Source organism: Mytilus galloprovincialis, chromosome 8, assembly GCF_965363235.1.
Source record: "Mytilus galloprovincialis chromosome 8, xbMytGall1.hap1.1, whole genome shotgun sequence".
NCBI classification, from domain to species: Eukaryota; Metazoa; Mollusca; class Bivalvia; order Mytilida; family Mytilidae; genus Mytilus; species Mytilus galloprovincialis.
Window position 1 is genome coordinate 53,865,366 of NC_134845.1, and position 18,650 is coordinate 53,884,015.

The window sequence follows — 18,650 nt, forward strand, 5'->3', positions numbered from 1 at the left end:
TCGTTTTACTGCTTAGCAGAAATATACCCTAAGGTTATATTTACTATTACTGAGATTCTGATGCGAATACATGTTACATTGTCATTATTTAGTCAAACAGTGATAAAGGATATAAGACAGCAACCTAGTGACATAGAAAACCAAACACATACACTTCAAATGTTCAAAAGTCTGATAAACCAATATGTTTTATCGACATTCTTTTTTTTCATTAGGGCTTGACATGTTCTGAACATTTTGAATTGTATTTTAAATTTTACTGGACAAGCAAGTTTGAGCTTTACAAATCATGACCAATATATAACATGTATAATATATATCGTTATCTTTATTTCTCTTTATAAAATTTACTGTTATTACAACAACAAAAGTTGTGAATGTAAATTTGTTTATAGATAAAAATATGGGTATGAATATAGTAAAAATAAAAACGTCAGTATGTGTATAAAATAAGCAATGATTTATTGTACTAGTATCCTAATTCTTCTTAAATTAGTTTAGTGATGATAAAAATGAGAATAAACAGTAGAAGAAACTGTTTAAATTATCAGGAATGTGTCTTTACACAAATCAGGCGAAACGTATACTAGTATACTTTTGAGATAGTTTCAATATCTTTTTAAGACCGCCAATAATGAGTCAAAATATATTCAGACAGTTTTAAAAATGTCAAGAATGTGTCAAAACATATACAGACATTATCAAGAGTGTCAAGAATATGTCAAGACAAATGACCATTTTCAGACCACCAATTAAAATTGTACATCTTTTGGTTAAAATAAGATTGCACAATTAGTCGTTGATTTTTTCGCCAAAAGAATCTCGTTTAACAAAGAGTAAACCGAGTTTAAGTGATATGCGATATCGTATTTTTATCTTCCGAGTCAAAATTCATTTGGCTCAATGCACCTTTAGTCAATCCAACAACTTAGAGTTCTTCAGTAAGTATTTTAGAATAGATATAAGAAGATGTGGTAATATTGCCAATGACAATGTGACAGCACTCCATTCAAGTCAAAAGTTGTGTAAAGTAATTCATTATAGGTCGAAACTCAAGCCGAACAGCAAGCTATTAATGACATGAAAATACTAGTGTTAAACCATTCAAACAGGAAAACCATAGGTCAAATCTATATAAAAAAATAGAAACGAAAAATACTGATGGACCGCATCAACAAACAACATCCATTGAACAACCGGTTCCAGACATAAGACCGATGCAAACGAATGCAGCGGATTTAAACGTTTTAAAGGCATCTACCTCCAACCTAACTTGAAACAGAAGTACAACATTACAACATAGCAGGATACACTAAACACATATTGCAACTAACTTTATGTGTAATGTTGTAAGCGATTGAAAAAACAGGGACGTGTGCTACCCGAATATGCCCGCTACCCGCATTCTGAATCACTTATACCTCATATGGTGAAATGTGAATATATCTTAATGTTTTTCCAAAACCATACCAGATGCAGTGATTTGACAAAAAAACCAAAGGTATAATCTTTATCAAAGCGTGTGTTAAGCATGGTTGAGCTAGTTAGCGTCGATAAATATTTGAAGGAAAATCCCTGATTTTTTTAATATAAAAAAAATCTTGATGAAACGCTTCATGCATTTACCATTGTTTTATAGGTTTTTCAATACTTTCACAATAAATCTCCGTATTCCAAAGAACATTTAGTTAATTCAATGTGTGATGTCGTGTTATCCCTGCTGCGATCCCTTTATTGTTATTTAACTTTTTTTAAGTATCTTTCCGTCGACTATAATAGTCCTCAATATTTTACTATATTTTTTAAAGATTGGTTATATTCACCATTTATAATTAATGGCAATGACTATAATAAGTTGTCTGACATTGTCTATTCAAGAGGTTTTTAGATAGTTGGCAAATCTTGCATTTGACTCTCTATCCATACCGATATTGTTGGTTGGCATTTGCATTTGGGTTCAAAGGACACATTTTTGTCGAAAAAAAGAGACATAGCGATCCAATATTCCGTCGTCGTCGTGGTGGTCAAGAACTAAATGGACTTAGTTTTTTTCTGACAAGAAACATAACATTCACTCTGTGGTTAAAGTTTTAATGATTTTAATAATTTTAATAACTTTCATAAACTATTCTGGGAGCTTTTGAATGATCAAAAGCTAGTATCTAGGATGAAATTTTGTTAAAATATTGCACCTATTTTTCTGTATGTTACTTATTAATGGACTTAGTTTGAATGGTTTTACACTAGATATTTTGGGGCCCTTTATAGCTTGTTGTTTGGTGTGAGCCAAGGCTCCGTATTGAAGGCCGTACTTCGACCTATAATGATTTGCTTTTATAAATTGTTATTTGGATGGAGAGTTGTCTCATTGGCACTCACACAACATCTTCCTATATCTAATTAGTTGCTCTTTCAGTTAACATTACATACCGTCTGCAGTTAAAGTTTTTAAAACGTATGTTAGATTCATAAATTATCCAGGAGTTTGACCAAACTTGCACAGAAACTTCTTACAATCGAAAGATAGTATTGAGAGGAATGTTTTTACTCATTTTTGTTGAGCCTGCGATTAAAAGCAATTGTAGGCAAAGCACTAGGTTCCGCAGAACCCGTACGAAGTTTCAAAATAGATATTCCAATTATGATTGTGACCAAGTTTGGTTAAATTTGGTGAACAAATTTTATGTTTAATTATATAGTGTAAACTACTCTTATAAGACTTTCTTTCTTAACATCTGGAAATCATTAATAAAAGAAATGTACTTAAAATTGATTTTGGTTACCTTCTTTTGCTGATCTTTTAATATGTTTATTTTCTATCTATCTACTTTAGTTTTTCCAAAGAACACCAAGGAAGAACATAAAATCATCATTGAAGGGCTATCACTCCTTTATGATTGACTATTTAATCGGCAAAATCTGACCATTTTGTAAAGCCTAACTTACTTTATCATTTTGTTATTTTTAGTGTCTATCTATCTATAATTTGTATCATATACAGCAAAACGCTGAACGCAAAAATGGTGAAAATTGACATTAAAGGTCAATAACTTCAATAGGGAGCCGTTAAACAATTTCCGCATATTGCTTTAATTGTAGAGGCTGATAATGTTTGCTCATTTAAGTTTTTATCAATTTATTATAGTTTTAAAGATATAAAGCAAAAAACACAAAAATTGGACAAATTGTCATACAAGGGCAATAACTCAAACAAATAGTCGACTGATGATTTTGAGTATGAAATTCATTTAACGAACTAGTATCACTTTTCATTTCCTATTGAAAATGTATCTCTTTCATTTATAGTTTGCGAGATTATGGGACAAAATAAAAACAAAAGAATCATTTAATTGTGTTAAAGTAACACGCATGTAACTCCTAGAAGCACCTAGCTCTGATTCAGGTGACCTAGAAGGGTCATTGTAATTTGCTTTTATTACTTTGAAATGCATCATATAATTGATATAATAAGTTAGGTAGGAATTACTCAAATGCTAGCGGGTGATAATTATAAAAAAACAGGTGTGATATGATAGGCAATGAGAAACTTCTCACAATACATGTACAATGTAGCAAGGTTGAACTTGGTTTTACGCGTCAAACTTTCCCTATACTGTTTGACAGTAATATGACGGTAACACGTAAGAACAAACTATCCAAAAACAGTAACGAAAAAAACAACAACACGAGAAACTGCAACCACTCAATTACAGACTCCGACTATGGACAGGCACTTAAAGAATTTCGCGGCCCCTTCTTTGTTCCTTGAAATGTCTATCGCATGTCATATTTTAGAATTAACCGATGCAACAATCTGAAATATTTACAATATTCAATTTTGTATCGAACATGTACAAAATATTTGAATCTTTGTATTCGCAAAATAACCTGGTTTTAATATGTTTAAGGAGGCACAATACAAAGATTGTATACCTCTAATTCCCCAGTTTTAAAATGCTGTAACTTTCTTCATAATGCTTGAACATATATATAAGTTGTATTTAGGGATGGATAACAGATTATACTTTCAAATAAACAAAAATATTGCATTCATTTAAAAGAATAATCTTTTGTCTATCTATATATACCTCTTTTATTAATTCATATGCAGTCGTAAGAAATCAACAGCATTTTAAAAGTTGAAGATTGGAAGTAAAAATATCTTTGTGTTGTGCTACCTTAAGAGAATATTAGTTAAATTTAACTACAGATACATATTTAAGCCATCGTGAAGGACTAATCCATGAACTTAACGTATATGTGAATTTTGGCGATTTGGTAAGCGTTTGTTAATATTCTTATTTTTACGATGAGTAAAAAGGCTGTTCTAGATCAATATGTCAGTTTCAGTATAAATTGTTATGACGTCAAGGTGAGATTGTAATTTAATTTGAGCACTAACATTTAATAAAAGACAATCAGAACGTTTCACTATAAGTTTTAAAAAAATAGAGAATATCCATTATATTTTTTTTTCAAATTCGAAGACTTATACCGCAGTCCAACTAGGCCACGATTGCACTTCGATCTGTGAAAAAAACTACAATCGTGCAGATCACAATAAGGTCGTAGTACGGTCGTGGTGATTTCATCATGATCGTGATGAGCAAAAACTTGGCATAGTAAAAGAGTAGCAAGAGCGCAGTAAGATCGCAAAGGTCGCAGTATCATCGTAGCGACAGCGTAGCGAAATTGCGATTCTGTTCGGAGAGACTGCGCTACGATCTCACAGCTACTTTACTACGACCTCCTTATGACCATCACGTTCTTATCGTGACCCAAACCACCCTTCCACTACGACAATACCACGTTTATATCACGATGTCAAAGACCGTATCGCCGCGATATAGCCTTGTTGTGCTAATGCGGCGTGAATCAACCAACAATCAATCAGTCTAAGACCTTTTTTTAGCACGCCCATGCTGTCCTCATCACGCTGTTCTTACGACTTGACTACGTTCATACTACGATCATCATGCTCATTGTCATATAAAATATAATGCTTGATCCATCTGTGTCATCCCTACTATCGTTCACTAAAGCATCGTCATTTGATCTTGATGGATCAGCAATAAGTTGTGATTGAGGTTTGATTAATAGATCTGACATCTCCAGATCTGCCTCTGTCTTTTCCTCTACCCTACCTCTACGCCCACAAATTCTTGTAGATTTTGGTTGCATGACTGCGTTGTTTCAGAGAAACTCAACGTATCAATGAGAAATAGAGGGAATGATACAGTATTTATATGGACACGATGTTGACGATATATTACTGGGAGCGTTGTAAGATTTCACTATGAACGTTGTATGATCGTATTATGGTTGGGGTAGGAGCGTGCTATAATCGCAGTCGAAGCGTGGTGATATCGTGTTGCAATAGGACAAATCGTGACATGGTCGTATAGTGGACGTGATTAGTGATGAAGATTGTGATAATTGTAGTGGGGTCGCAGAATAAGCGTGATGAGAACGTGGTATAATGAAGCGGGATCGTTGTAAAAGCGTAATGAAGATGTAGTAGCAACGTGAAAGAAATGCAAAATTTACATTTTCATGCCGCTCATACCGCTACCTCACCACGATCTGAATTTATTTTAGATCGACGTGAGCGTGGTGCAATATTGGTCTAGTGGGCTGAGGCTTAAATCAGTGCTGAACTCATTCATGACAATTCATTCTGTCTCCAATTATAGCACATTTCTGTTATGCTCATTTTAACAATAATATGATGAATTTTTAATTTGACTAATTTAGGGCCCTACAATATTTTATGATTTAGATAATATTGACCTTGCATCGATCATATCGAATTTTGATGTTAGAAAATAATAAATTCGGACGTATTTTGACTTTCTTTTCTTTTTTTTGTTCTGGTTTCAATTGTAATTACAACATTAAAATGAGACTGAACAATAATGTGGTCATAGTACACTGATGACCCAGTCAAAACTCAAATTGGCCTTAAAATTACAAAGATCATATCATAGGCAACATGTGTACTAAAGAGGGACAAAAGATACCAGAGGAAAGTTAACTTTAGATTGAAAATAAACTGACAACACCATGGCAAAATATAAAAAAAAACCAAACAGACAAATAATAGTACAGGAGACACAACATAAAAAACTAAAGACTAAGCAACACGAACCCTACCAAAAACTGGGATGATATCACATGTGACACCTTTCGTGTTGCTCATGTTATTACAAATCAGGTAAGTAGTCTAATTCGGATTTTCAAGTTAATTGGACTTCAACATCATCAGAAACTACCTTGCACAAATTTAAACCTAAAGACGGACGTGCGAACGGACGAACGGACCCACAGACTAAAATAAACAATAATTTTACCAGGCGTAGTCGTGCATAAAATGTATGTCCGCATTTGACCAAGTTTAACCCACCATTTTCTATATATGAAATGCCTTTACAAGTTAAGGAAAATGAATATGATAGTTGTTATCCATACATTTGATGTTTAGAGCTTTTGATTTTACTATTGGATTACAGACTTTCCGTTTTTTTTCCAGTTTACCAGTGACTTATGAGTGTGAATATATATCTGTGAGTGGTGTTATGTATATACATATTTACTAAATATTGTTTACAGCGCATAACATGGTACATTTTTGTACAATTGTTTAGTTGTGCAAAGTAATTGGAAACATTGATAACAGTACTAAAACATTGAAGATTTTAATTTTTTTATTTAAAAAAACAGTAATTAAAGTAATGTGTCTGAATAACTACCAACTATACTTTAGACAAATACATTTTTTGTAAAGTCCGTGTTTAGTACCATATAGCTAATGTTCAAAATATGTTACTTAGATGTCAAAGCTTAAGGACTAGAAGACAGTTACACTCTATAAAGTATTTCTCTTCGGAGAGCATGTTGTGTATTTTGGAGGCTTGATGTTCATTCCTAGTTGTTTTGTTTCATTTTCATTCCTTAGATTTGTTTCTGTAAAAAAGAGAAGTTTATCGTAATTACCCTCTCTGCCGATTCCATCATAAGCTGGCTCATCGTAAATATGTCGACCAAATTCTTTTTGTGTCATATTGTCGTTTTTTGAAAACAATGTCCCTTGCTTTGTCATCATTTTATTTATTCCAGTATGATGTTCAAAAGACCTTGGCCTAAGATAACCGTCCGAGTAAGCACTTACTAGTGTACCTTGATGGCTGATAACGCTTTCTTTCAAACCGCCACGTTGGGTTCGTAGATTTGTCATTTGTACCGACTGCGACAGTGAGGAAATACCTGGTAAACAAGTGATATCTAGATTATCTTCAACGTGCATTGGGGTATTTGGACTATACGTGACATCTAAATACGAGTTTTGCGTTCTAAAAGTGAACGGTTCCAATGTTTTTGACATAGCTGATTCGTCTATTATGTCATAAACACGATCATTTCCCTCTTCAGATAATTGTAAATGCATATCATTTCTACTGTTGTTTGCTATAATTTCATCATGTTGGTGTTGATTTATTTGTATTCTTGTTTGTCTTTTCCGACACATATACACCAATCCGCCAACAATAAGCAGACCAAAAGATGAAATGACAACAAAAAGTATGATTTCCCGTTTCGTTATAGCTGAAATTAAAAGATAATGAAACATAAACATATATTTAATATAGAATTAACATGTTCAACTACTGAACTTGTATTCGAAATACATGTACGAGCAGATACTTTATGTAAGCAGACGTGTCGAAATATTGTTACTATCGCCAACTTACTTGTGATTAAGAACAATTCAATATTAATTTGAGTATATAATAAAGTCAAGTTACATGTTGTACATTCACATTTCGCATGAAGCATGAAATATCTTTGAGTTGAAAAGTGAAAATTGCTAGATTTAAATTTGTTCCTGAATAAAAACACCAGCTACGATTTTAACAAACAGTGTGTTTACATTTTGAATCTTTAACAGTAGCAAACGTCGGCAGAAAAAGTGTAGTGAGATGAAAGAATTAAATAACATCTCAGCTCCTTTGCTCTACCAGGGGTGATCTGAGCAGTATCATCCCAGCTAGAGTTTTTTTTGTTTTGCATGCTGTCCTTTGTTTGTAACATTTTGGCAGATATTTATTGAGAAAAGACACACTTTCAAAATTTATATAGATTTTTTTTTTTTAGATTCGAACTCAAGACCTTTAGCATAGCAATCCACAACGCATACCCCTATACCAGGACGACTGCATACACACTCTTAGTAATTTAAACATATTAAAAGGAAACAACATATTTTCATAAGTTTTCAGACTGATTGTTCAATGGGATTTTACTCTTTTGATAAGTAGGCGAGTTGGTAAACAAGAGTGGGGCATTTTTTTTTAGAAAGTGACGCTTTAGTATAGGCCGATTGGCCAGAAGGACGAGTTGACATGGTTTCATATTTGAACATCGTGTCCGGGAGTCACAAAGGGTATACATATTATATAGTATATCATAATGGTTGTGTGGCGATCTAAACTAGATTTTATGAATTGTAAACGTTTTTTCGTCTAATCTTTTTTAAAAAGCTGGGATGTTAAATACATGTAGTTATCCCATTGGGGGTAATCTGACACTGACACACCGAGTCCTCATGGGATATTACTATTACTTATCATTCACAGGATATCATTAGACGTCGTTTATCTGTAAAAATGTTTACCAATTAACACTGTATATACAATGTTTACAATTGCATTAATTTAATTCACATATTTCCAAAAAGTTACTGGTTGATTGAGTTATTTATGTACTGTGAATATTAGTCTTGATTAATTAATTGGCAATACTTTTATACTACTGGAATATCTTCAAAAGGATTGATAATTTAAATGACAAGTTATTATATGTAAACGAGACAACAATGCCGTTACACAAATAACCAGATATTTCGTGTGGAGAATTTTTAACGTGCTCGTTCACAAAGTTTCAGTCCAAAGGCAGACATGTCACCTCACCCTTTCACCATGTTCACATTAGACGAGACGATCAGTCTTTACTCGTAGTCATGAATGACGCGTTCTTTGTGTAGAAGAAACAATACCAATTTCAATGCCGTTAAATTGACCCGACCGGAGTTCAAACCCACTACCACAAACGCTCGAGGCGATTACGCTATCATGAGACTACTACTCGTGGTAGGTATAGTGTCCAGCTGTAGGAATGTGGTTTTTCGAGTGATTCGGTCCATTTTTTTTCGAATGTAGTTCGTGCTTTTCCGAGTGAATAAAACATGTAATGAGGTCATTTAACTGCTATTTCGTAATTATAATAGATTTTTTTCATGACTATCCAACTTATTTTAATTACTATACATGTTTTGATCAACAAAGAAGTACACTTGTATCTGACAAATAAAATGAGTGTTTTTTCTTTATTGTCCTGGATTTTTCGAGAGCAAGTGTGAAATTGTCCGGGTTTTTTAACAAACGGTCCGAGTTTTTTAAAAGAAAATTATGATAAAAAAAAGTTATTCTTTACTTGAAAAAATAGATTTATCTAGTTTATAACTATTAACTATCAATGACTATAATCAGGTAAAGGACATGTTCATATATTCCCCACAAATCTCAAAACCATATTACTACCTTGTTCAATTTAATTCTGATCAGATAACGTTCTACAACAACTTTCAAGTATTAAATTTGAAATTATTGGATCCTTTATAAAAAGCATGAAAAGGTCTTTAAACATAGTGCAGGGGACTCTTTTCAACTTCATTTCATAGATCTTTTGTTGTCACAGTTAATAATAGTTTTTCGTGGTGAATCCCGGACGTATTATGGTATATGTGATTGTTATCTTTCCTTTTTATCACCAGATTTATGTTTGTAAATAATTATTTCATTCAATGTTTTATCATGACAAATAATTTTATTTGATAAGATTTTAGTATTTATAATTCATTTAAAAAGACATATAATTAATCTATGAAATTGTTTCAAACTTTTTTGGGAAAGTTAAGAATTTAATTACCAACATTTAGAAACCTTTTATATTGACATATAAAGTATTGAGCAACCACATGAGCAAGGCAATGGATGTGATTCACTTTGCAACACACACTCACAAGTAATAAAGATAAAAAAATAAAACACATTCCAAATGACTAAGTGTATATTTCACAATAACACCACTTCACTAGACACCAGTTGATGATAAAATGGCTGTGATGAATTTAACGTTATTGCATTTGGCATCCATCGTCAATCAGTTAATGAACTAGTATTATTTGTGGTACGCATTCTGAAACCCAAGCAGAATTGCTTTTGCAACAAATGTACAACATATAAAAATGTCAATTTGGCAATGTATCATATAAGCTGGTCATAGCCGTGATCGTCTAGACGTTGGTCCCGAAAGACATAACTTTGATATTAACAGTGGCAAGTTCAAGCCTAGTACCCGGAATGTTTTTTTCTACCAAAATATTGTTTTAAATATTACAGGTATCTATATTTCATTTTTAGCATCACGTTGACGATTTAGTTTTGGTTTCACCGTCAAAGAAGTAGTTTTACAGTCATAGATTATCACACTTTATTCACATAAGAGTCAGTTAAATATTGATGTATATTTGGACCATTTATAATCAAACAAAGAAAAACTAAGTGATCATTGTTTGATATCATCATGATCATTATAATCCTCAAACCAAAAGTAAGCATTTGCTTTGATGAAAAGGGAAAGGCCTTTTGCGTTAAAAGTGATAAGTGTAATGTATACACGGATGTTTGTTCTATCAAGGAATTGTACTCATAAGTAATGTTTACAATTCCTTGATATTATAGTGTTTATATATTTTATTAGATAACAAAAAGACAGAACTACAGTTTATTGACATGCATTGACATATATACCCTATAAGAGTGTTATTAAAATGATAATTTATATCAGAACTCGTGGTCTAGTGGTATCATGCATAGACTACAGACTTTACATTCGAAAATACGCACCAGTTCGAACCTTTCATTAGTCCCTCCTTTTAAGAGGATAAAATATCGTAAGTTAAAAGTTATGATACAAGTTATCCTAAGTTAACATGGTGGTCAGTGGATTCTTGAAAAATAATACACTGTTAGAACAATAGACTGACGTCAAAGAAATGGGTTAATCTATTTAAATTACATAGCGAAAGTTGACTTCGAACGGTACACCATTGTCATCAATGACCTAACAAATAGACAATGAGATGCCGTAATAATATAATCCTGAATAAGCAAATCAATTTTCTCGTAGTACACTCTGTGCAGCCTGCTACGAGAAATGTGTGTTCATGCAAGATATACTAAAAGTTATTAAGCCACAGGCATAAAAGAATGAACTTTATTCTTTGAAAACGCTACGGGCGTAGCATGCGCTCATGGTAAAGCTGTTAATAAAAAACGCAGTAAGAAACCTACTGGACAGCAGAGAAGAGTCAGAAAAATGCTATGGAATAAGAAACATACGAATGAAAAAAGTCTGCTCTCCGCTTCCACAAAAGAAAATAAACAAAAACAGAAACAAAAAACATACACACACTAAATCCGACAAGTTTTTATTCCCATTCACAATAAAATTTGAATTAAATTTCATAATTATAAAGACAGTTAACAATGAAATGAATAGTTCAACACACTATATGTACGTACGTTTCAATCACAATTGTTTATTATGATTTCATTTAATTGTAGGCTTCATGAATATATAATGAACATGTGATTTATAAGAAGTGACAAGCAACAATATCTAAAAATGTACGATATTTGTTTCACAATTTTAAGCGTAGTACATGTGCACCATTATCAAATTGACGAATGCATTATTTTTGTGCCTTTAAAAGTACATAACTTGAACGTGTTTTTATTGATTTTAAATGTAAATACACTGACATTAAATAATGTAAGCTTTAGGAAATTTGTATAATCACTCGATAAAACACGGACGCACTCGAAAAACCTCGAACACATAGAATTAAAGTTAGTCTCAAAATGTCGTTTTCAATGATAAAGCAAGAATTTTCTTTAACGTGTCTGTATATCGAAAGATATATAGATTCTATGTATGCATTTCCATCGAAATTTGCACTGGAATGTGTATACAATTGTCTCAATTCTGGTTTTTTTTGGAATAAAAGCATCGTAATGCTGAAATAAACTTTTTCAACAAAATACAATATCGAATTGATAATATATTTTTATCTTAAATACTAGCACACATTTTATATCTGTGTATGTTTAACCCAAGCGTAAAGGAAGTCTGTTTGTTTGTATTTTTGATTTTTAATCACTCGGAAAAAAGTGTTCACATTTAGAAAAGTCCAATCAAACCACATGAACAACCACGAACCTGACCAGACACTATACCTACCGTGACAAATTTGGGTTTTTTTTCTTTGAAGGGATCGATTTGTTTCCGTGCAATTCTGTTCAAATATACTAGTGTTTAAATATTTTACACATATCATGGACTTATGTGATTGAACAAAAAATAATAAAAGCAATCTGTGGAAAAGTATGAACTAAATCTAAAGAAACAAAACACGTACCAATGACATCGGGTCAACCACTGACAGCCAATCTAATTTTGATATAAAACTCTTGAGTTCCTTGTATACCGATGAACAACGAATTTAGATGTTCAGGGTTACAAATTTTCTATCAAGTTGTGTGCAGAGTATGGCAAAACATCGAATTCAAATATCAACTAACAGAAATAATTTCGGAAATCAACGAAAATGTGTACCCACACGATTATACCGATTATAAATGAATCCAGTAGACTGACTGACAACAGATTCGACATTTATATACAGTATCATTTTGGGTACACAAAACAAGTTATTCCACTAGATACCTGTGCTATATCTAATTTATTTAATAACAAAAGAAGATGTGAATATGTGTCATGGGACAGTAATCCAACGATACATATAATCGTATAACACTGTAGTCATACAGTCGACAATAACAGACATCTATCTACAATGTTTACAGTATATATTAAACTCTTGATTTATTAGAAAAAAGGATATTAGGAAATACGGGACTAATTAACCCTAAACATGGGCATTATAATATCCAAATCATATTTGAATGAGCAGTAAAATCTTAATCATAGCTTACTTCTTTTATGATTTGTGCATTTAAGGATTTTTACTACTCTGTTTCGAAATAACAATCAAATAAAAAGACTAATAAATTGAAAGTATAAGAATAAAGGAACTCAAATGGCAGAAAAATGGAAGGGTCAGTTTGCTTGTTTTTAAGATATCAGCCATCGGAATTTTTGCAGAAGATGATACACTCAAGATTTTACATAAAGAAAAAAATGACACATTTGTTCTTTCAATAGTTGTGTACGTCTAAACACATTTTGCCAAATTTTGTTGTTGCTTCTTGTTGGTGAAATAGGGAGTTTCCTAGATAAAAGGACGTTATAAATACTTGTATGTGATTGTGACAAACTTCATAGTAACAAAACAATAGCAATAAGCGTTTTATCATTAAAAATGTTATCGACTTACCTGCATTTAGATCGGTAGTTTGGCCATCTGATTGAGTTGTTTTCGCATTCATCTCTGTATTGTTTAAAATAGAATAAAACAGATTACATACTAGATGAAATTGAATTTGAGAGATAGTTAATGACAAAGTAACTAATACTACATATACGATCTCCTCGCTTTGTACGAAACAAACAAAAGTATCATAATACATGTGTGTGTATGTGTTCGTAGCCATCTTTATTCAACATTATTCTACGTGTCATACACAAAGCACCCGGGAATCCCTTAATTTTCCCCAGAGCATGTACAAAAAACTATATTAGACATGAATCTCTTGTCAACCTGTGTGCAAGCCTGAGTAACCATGTATCCTAAAGTTTCCAAAATATTCAATAGAAACCCAAAATTAAAAATAATGGTGTTTTGAAATACCCAAAATATATGTGTTGACTTTGATTTTTTTTACTGCAATGAAATGTAGGATTAATTACTTACAGCTGTCAATTTCAAGGGAATATTTGTTTCTACTTATTTTGGTATGCAACCGGATGTGACGTACTATGAATTGATGGTATTACACCTAAAGCTACAATCAATAGTTATTACGTCTAAATGTATGAGTACAGATGTAGCCAAATCATATTCTTTAGCATTTGATATCTATAATGAGTTACTTGATACACGATTGGTGTATCAGTTCTAACTGTCTTTGTATAAGATATTACTAACTGCGAGTACTCTCAGAACTTTAATTAGGATATATCTGTTGTTGGGATATATAAACACCCTGTCGCATCTGGTCTGCGTAATTGTAACTTTTTTTTGCTTTTTATCGATGTTAACTCCGGTACATTCTGAACAGGTACATGTACATTCAGTTAAATATTATGACTTGTTTACCAATTATGTATTTTTATTGTGCATGTTGATGTCACACATTGTTGTTATACATCATGAAATTGAATGCGACTGTCATATACGTATTGAGATGTTAAGCTAGCTATACAACCAGGTTTAATCTAACATTACCAACATAAGAAAATGCCTGTATCAAGTCAAAAATATGACAGTTTTTATTCTCATTTTAAAGTGTTTGAGATTTAGGTTTATCCATTTGATGAAAAAATATCCGCTTTTAGTTTCCGCGGAGTTTGTAGAATCTACAGTTACTTAACAATACACGATATATTGAACACGAAGATGAAATGTGCCGATTTCAGATAAGCTAAATTTCCTGTTGTAAAGGATCGTAGTATGTAGTTATACAAATAATCATATGTATTTATGTAGGGTTGTTCATTCAAAGCTCATTTGATTCCATGTGTCACATTTGAAATGTTAATCGGAATTAAATCAAACATTTAAGTTATGGTTAACATTGAGATACATGTAAGAAAATGGAGGGACTTATCATGGGCTTATTTAGCTCAACACGAGTTTATTTTTAAATATTGTTTTTCAGAAATAACTTTTGGTTTTTTTTCTTCAGAAGAGCAAATAATAAATTCCAATTTGATAAGGTTCTGTAGGACCATTACTTATGCTAGATTTTCTTTATATATATTCTACTGCACATCTGCAGTATGATGTATGCATATAAAATTGAAAATGGAAATGGGGAATGTATTAAAGAGACAACAACCCGACCATAGAAAAAACAACAGCAGAAGGTCACCAACAGGTCTTCAATGTAACGAGAAATTCCCGCAACCGGCGGCATCCTTCAGGTGGCCCCTAAACAAATATATACTAGTTCAGTGATAATGAACGCCATACTAATTTCCAAATTATACACAAGAAACTAAAATTAAAATAATAAAAGACTAACGAAGACCAGAGGTTCCTGACTTGGGACCGGCGCAAAAATGCGGCGGGGTTAGACATGTTTATGAGATCTCAACCCTCTCCCTATACCTCTAGCCAATGTAGAAAAGTAAATATGTATATACATGTCTAAAGTTTAGAACGATCTCTTACCATCTTGAGCAATGCATCCTATCACATGATCACACCTGTGATGTAAAAAAAATAAAATTGGTTGTTATTTCAATTACTCGCTGGTCATGATGTATGTTTTGTTATAGAGATGTGTTGCACTACGTTTTTTTCTTACTTTTTCTGCATTGAATCGATTTGATGAGATCAGCCCTTTTCAAGAGAGGTCAAAGGAAAATTCATAGCCATAAGACGAAAACAAACTGACGATGTCATGACATAAAACGAACACGACGAAAAGACAAATAGTACATACAACAATGAAAACTAAAGACTGAGCAACACGAATCCTACCAACCGCTTTTTATATAATGAGCTGATACGCCAGTGTTCTTTGTTGGGGAAGAGTAAATTGTCTTTTTTTTTTTTCTTTTTTTTTTAAACATAAATCAGGCTGTTACTTTTTTTCTAATTTATATTGTTATTCGTGTGTCATTTCGGATCGTGTTAAACAGGACTATGCGGTATGAATTCTGTTGAAGGTCGCATGATTGTAAACTTCTATGTCATTAAGTATTTGATGTTAGTCTTTGATGAAGATTTGTGTCAATCACATTCAACTTTACATACACTTATATTAATTAAAATGTTTATAGTTCACAGTTAATAATTTAATTTACAAATTACTTTTTTGAAATATTAAAAGTTCTTAATGAGACAGTGAGTGTAGATTTTTTTTATACCTAAATGCTTTATATATATATATATAGGAAGATGTGGTATGAGTGCCAATGAAACAATTTTAGTTCATTCACGTCTGAACTACCTGAGGTATAATTCGTGATAGTTTGATTTTTTTTAATAATTTCCTTCCTCATTTTAAATAGGAGTAAACAATGTTTATCTTGTTATTGTCTAACTATACGAAGAACTCATGTAACTTCGCCTGGCAGACAACATTCTATATTCATTCTTATTTTTCTTTGGTAGATAATATAAATTTTAATCTTTGTTGGACATTTATTTGTCAAATCCAAAACTATAAGTACACATGACTGTGTAGGTCGGTGCCTATGCTCTTGCAAGAAATATAGTTCGTGCCACCTCCATTTGATGTTGGCATTTATAATACCAAGTTCCCTGTAACTGTCTTAAATTTTGTGAAATACTTAGGCTTTTCTACCTCAGGCATAGATTACCTTAGCTGTATTTGACAACACTTTTTGGAATTTTGAATCTCAATGCTCTTCAACTTCGTACTTCATTTGGCTTTTTATAACTTTTTTAGATTCGAGCGTCAATGATGAGTCTTTTGTAGACGAAACGCGCGTCTGGCGTATTTCTAAAATTTAGTCCTGATATCTATGATGAGTTTATTTAAACATATTGAAAAGTGCTATTATGTTGATGTAAAAGTTCAACTAAGATTTGACCTTGACCATGCGAACAGACAGTTCTGTTTTTGAAATCCCTGTCATTTCCAGAAAAATTATTTTCATTGATATTTGTTACTGCCGGGTATTATTAAAAAGATTCATAGCTGAACAATTGCATGCTCTGGCCATGGCGTTGTCAGTTAATTTTCGATCTATGAGTTTGACTGTCCCTTCGGGTATCTTTCATTCCTATTTACTGAATATAGGTCTCCAAAAGCACGATAACCAAGTGTATACTGCTTCCACACTTTGATTGTTATAATGGTGATTTGTTACATTTGATTTTTTAACGGTTTTTGATGTTTTGTATCATTTTTTGATGTTACTAAATATATTAATGTATTTCTTTTTTCCAATCTACAATTCTTTTTTTGTTTTCTTTACCTGCGGATGATAAACGGATTTTTTTTAAGGACCAAACATAAGCATGCAGATAACGACTAGGTATAATTATTTGCAATGTTTGTTTGTAAATCAGTCAGTAACCTAAACTTTTCTTTTTCTTTTAAGAATATTCCCCATTACAGATTTTTATCAAGCGGGAATGAATACATCGATGATTCAGGACCCACAGAACTGACTTCTTGTTAAATATATATAAACCTTTCCATTGCATTACAACTGCATGTTTCTGCACATTTTTTTCCATAAAGTCCATCTAAGCATGGTGTACACATTTCGCCCTTCGATTCATAACCAACCGGACATGCTGAAAGGTATATGTAGTTGTTGCAATTTTACAGAAAAAAATTTAATTAGGACAGTAATCAAATCAGACAAAACAAATGCAGTTCTTTTTCTAAATGTATTTCGCTCTTTTTTCTAAATAATAAGAAAGATTAGTTAAACAATTAAACTATCTTTTAGGATACAACGGGAACCGTTTTTTCTCTCTTATACGTCCCTGTAGTCTGATCATATGTATATGGGTTATACATAAATAACATTTACGGATATAAATCTATGAGCACCAACAAGTTGGACTTACTATTGCTGAAAGGGGGAAATGTTTATACATTTTGTAATTTACAATTAGTTATTACTTGAAACATTCATGAATACAATATCGCAGTAAGAATAATCCAAATAAAAATATATAGACAAACACATTTGTTTCAAGTTGTTAATTACAATCAATAACTAACATTAATATTTTTTTAAATAATGTGCAATTTGTTAAGCATCCTATTATCTTATTATACTCGAATGACCTTGTACGAATACTGTATTTTATTCTTACCAACACAGACTCCATTCCTTTTATGAAAATAATTACAACAAAACGTCACAGTGACTGTAATTGCTCTGGTGGAATTTCTTCGTTCATAACTAAATAAAAATGATGTTGTAAGCTTTTCTGTCGATAAAGTTAATCGTGTTACTTATTTTATGTATTAAATTCAAATCATTAAGGGAATATATGTAACATGAAACAACTGTTTTATAATATATAACGAACATTTGACTATACTACTCTGTCAATTTGTTATACCACTAAGAAAAACTGATATACTGTAAATACAGAAATTTCAATATAACATTGAATTAACTATACTTTAATGTCATTTTACTTTGTAATGGAGATATTCTATTACACTGTGAAGACATCTTATATGTACATAATCATGTTATGTTACTATCTTATTACGATTTATGTCATTTATTGGTATACTGTACATTCATCTCTTATATAACATGGGGCATTTATCTTATAAAGACATATTTCAAAATCAATTAGACTATTGTTTTACACTATACTACCATCTTATAGTTGTAATTGC

General features: G+C 31.9%; 1 long non-coding RNA gene across 1 annotated transcript in view; it reads right to left on the reverse strand.

Annotated features, from left to right (window-relative positions):
* LOC143042214 (uncharacterized) overlaps positions 1 to 17,542 on the reverse strand; it is a 98,797-nt gene extending 81,255 nt beyond the window's left edge. The window contains exon 1 of the long non-coding RNA XR_012967910.1: positions 17,473 to 17,542. This is a non-coding gene — a long non-coding RNA (uncharacterized LOC143042214). The remainder of the gene's footprint in view (positions 1 to 17,472) is intronic.
* Positions 17,543 to 18,650: the final 1,108 nt, after the last annotated feature.